At 46.5% G+C, this 3,989-nt stretch overlaps 1 long non-coding RNA gene across 1 annotated transcript; it reads left to right on the top strand.

Moving 5' to 3' along the window:
- Positions 1-365: 365 nt before the first annotated feature.
- On the top strand, positions 366-3,319 carry LOC309627752. The gene is made up of 2 exons (XR_014243941.1): positions 366-709; positions 3,236-3,319. It is a non-coding gene; the product is annotated as an uncharacterized lncRNA (long non-coding RNA).
- The last annotated feature ends 670 nt before the right edge of the window (positions 3,320-3,989 follow it).

Here is a 3,989-nt window from a genome sequence, read left to right as displayed (position 1 = left end):
ATACCCTACGCTGTATCCGAACCCCTCCCCGAACCCATACACTAAGCGGTACCCTAAGCCTAACCCTAAGCCTAACCCTAACCCTAGTCTATCCTTGACTGCTTCTGCCTCCCATAGATTTCCTAAGCCCTAGTGTTTTAAGGAACAGCTTAAAAAGAGAATCCTAATGTGATTTCTTTATAATGGGTGTGTTCCTTATCTTATCCTAGTGTGTAAACTCTTCTCCATGGCTGGACCACGAAATAATATTCCTTTACGTGCTAAGGGGTATCTAGAGAGTGGGATAGGTTTAATAACTACCCTAACCTCAACGCGTACCCTAACCCTAACGCGTAACCTAACCCTAACACGTACCCTAATCCTAACCCGTACCCTAAACCAAGCCCTAACCCTAACACTAACCCTAACCCTAACCCTAAGCCATACCCTACGCCGTACCTGAACCCCTCCCCGAACCCGTACCCTAAGTCGTACCCTAAGCCAAACCTTAAGCCTAACCCTAACCCTAGGCTACCCTTGACTGCTTCTGCGTCCAATAGATTTCCTAAGCACTAGTGTTTTAAGGAACAGCTGAAAAAGAGAATCCTAATGTGATTTCTTCATAATGGGTGTGTTCCTTATCTTATCCTAGTGTCTAAACTCGTCTCCATGGCTGGACCCCCAAATAATATTCCTTTACGTGCTAAGGGGAATCTAGAGAGTGGGATAGGTTTAATAACTACCCTAACGCTAACGCGTACCCTAACCCTAACCCCTACCCTAACCCTAACACGTACCCTAATCCTAACCCGTACCCTAAACCGAGCCCTAACCCTAACACTAACCCTAACCCTAACACTAACCCATACCCTACGCCGTACCCGAACCCCTCCCCGAACCCGTACCCTAAGCCGTACCCTAAGCCTAACCCTATGCCTAACCCTAACCCTAGGCTACCCTTGACTGCTTCTGCCTCCAATAGATTTCCAAAGCACTAGTGTTTTAAGGAACAGCTGAAAAAGAGAATCCTAATGTGATTTCTTCATAATGGGTGTGTTCCTTATCTTATCCTAGTGTCTAAACTCTTCTCCATGGCTGGACCCCCAAATAATATTCCTTTACGTGCTAAGGGGTATCTGGAGAGTGGGATAGGTTTAATAACTACCCTAACCCTAACGCGTACCCTAACCCTAACCCCTACCCTAACCCTAACACGTACCCTAATCCTAACCCGTACCCTAAACCGAGCCCTAACCCTAACACTAACCCTAACCCTAACCCTAACCCATACCCTACGCTGTACCCGAACCCCTCCCCGAACCCATACACTAAGCGGTACCCTAAGCCTAACCCTAAGCCTAACCCTAACCCTAGTCTACCCTTGACTGCTTCTGCCTCCCATAGATTTCCTAAGCACTAGTGTTTTAAGGAACAGCTTAAAAAGAGAATCCTAATGTGATTTCTTTATAATGGGTGTGTTCCTTATCTTATCTTAGTGTCTAAACTCTTCTCCATGGCTGGACCCCCAAATAATATTCCTTTACGTGCTAAGGGGTATCTAGAGAGTGGGATAGGTTTAATAACTACCCTAACCCTAACGCGTACCCTAACCCTAACCCCTACCCTAACCCTAACACGTAACCTAACCATAACCCGTTCCCTAAACCGAGCCCTAACCCTAACACTAACCCTAACCCTAACCCTAACCCATACCCTACGCTGTACCCGAACCCCTCCCCGAACCCATACACTAAGCGGTACCCTAAGCCTAACCCTAAGCCTAACCCTAACCCTAGTCTACCCTTGACTGCTTCTGCCTCCCATAGATTTCCTAAGCACTAGTGTTTTAAGGAACAGCTTAAAAAGAGAATCCTAATGTGATTTCTTTATAATGGGTGTGTTCCTTATCTTATCCTAGTGTCTAAACTATTCTCCATGGCTGGACCCCCAAATAATATTCCTTTACGTGCTAAGGGGTATCTAGAGAGTGGGATAGGTTTAATAACTACCCTAACCCCAACGCGTACCCTAACCCTAACCCCTATCCTAACCCTAACACGTACCCTAATCCTAACCCTTAACCTAAACCGAGCCCTAACCCTAACACTAACCCTAACACTAACCCTAACCCATACCCTACGCCGTACCCGAACCCCTCCCCGAACCCGTACCCTAAGCCGTACCCTAAGCCTAACCCTATGCCTAACCCTAACCCTAGGCTACCCTTGACTGCTTCTGCCTCCAATAGATTTCCTAAGCACTAGTGTTTTAAGGAACAGCTGAAAAAGAGAATCCTAATGTGATTTCTTCATAATGGGTGTGTTCCTTATCTTATCCTAGTGTCTAAACTGTTCTCCATGGCTGGACCCCCAAATAATATTCCTTTACGTGCTAAGGGGTATCTGGAGAGTGGGATAGGTTTAATAACTACCCTAACCCTAACGCGTACCCTAACCCTAACCCCTACCCTAACCCTAACACGTACCCTAATCCTAACCCGTACCCTAAACCGAGCCCTAACCCTAACACTAACCCTAACCCTAACCCATACCCTACGCCGTACCCGAACCCCTCCCTGAACCCGTACCCTAAGCCGTACCCTAAGCCTAACCCTAAGCCTAACCCTAACCCTAGGCTACCCTTGACTGCTTCTGCCTCCAATTGATATCCTAAGCACTAGTGTTTTAAGGAACAGCTGAAAAAGAGAATCCTAATGTGATTTCTTTATAATGGGTGTGTTCCTTATCTTATCCTAGTGTCTAATCTCTTCTCCATGGCTGGACCACGAAATAATATTCCTTTACGTGCTAAGGGGTATCTAGAGAGTGGGATAGGTTTAATAACTACCCTAACCCCAACGCGTACCCTAACCCTAACCCCTAACCTAACCCTAACACGTACCGTAATCCTAACCCGTACCCTAAACCGAGCCCTAACCCTAACACTAACCATAACCCTAACCCTAACCCATACCCTACGCCATACCCGAACCCCTCCCCGAACCCGTACCCTAAGCTGTACCCTAAGCCTAACCCTAAGCCTAACCCTAACCCTAGGGTACCCTTGACTGCTTCTGCCTCCAATAGATTTCCTAAGCACTAGTGTTTTAAGGAACAGCTGAAAAAGAGAATCCTAATGTGATTTCTTCATAATGGGTGTGTTCCTTATCTTATCCTAGTGTCTAAACTCTTCTCCATGGCTGGACCCCCAAATAATATTCCTTTACGTGCTAAGGGGTATCTGGAGAGTGGGATAGGTTTAATAACTACCCTAACCCTAACGCATACCCTAACCCTAACCCCTACCCTAACCCTAACACGTACCCTAATCCTAACCCGTACCCTAAACCGAGCCCTAACCCTAACACTAACCCTAACCCTAACCCATATCCTACGCCGTACACGAACCCCTCCCCGAACCCGTACCCGAAGCCGTACCCTAAGCCTAACCCTAAGCCTAACCCTAACCCTAGGCTACCCTTGACTGCTTCTGCCTCCAATAGATATCCTAAGCACTAGTGTTTTAAGGAACAGCTTAAAAAGAGAATCCTAATGTGATTTCTTTATAATGGGTGTGTTCCTTATCTTATCTTAGTGTCTAAACTCTTCTCCATGGCTGGACCCCCAAATAATATTCCTTTACGTGCTAAGGGGTATCTAGAGAGTGGGATAGGTTTAATAACTACCCTAACCCTAACGCGTACCCTAACCCTAACCCCTACCTTAACCCTAACACGTAACCTAACCATAACCCGTTCCCTAAACCGAGCCCTAACCCTAACACTAACCCTAACCCTAACCCTAACCCATACCCTACGCTGTACCCGAACCCCTCCCCGAACCCATACACTAAGCGGTACCCTAAGCCTAACCCTAAGCCTAACCCTAACCCTAGGCTAACCTTGACTGCTTCTGCCTCCCATAGATTTCCTAAGCACTAGTGTTTTAAGGAACAGCTTAAAAAGAGAATCCTAATGTGATTTCTTTATAATGGGTGTGTTCCTTATCTTA

This window comes from Balaenoptera borealis (genome assembly GCF_965194805.1).
Source record: "Balaenoptera borealis genome assembly, chromosome: 4".
NCBI classification, from domain to species: domain Eukaryota; kingdom Metazoa; phylum Chordata; class Mammalia; order Artiodactyla; family Balaenopteridae; genus Balaenoptera; species Balaenoptera borealis.
This window is presented reverse-complemented; position numbering and strand designations above follow the sequence as displayed.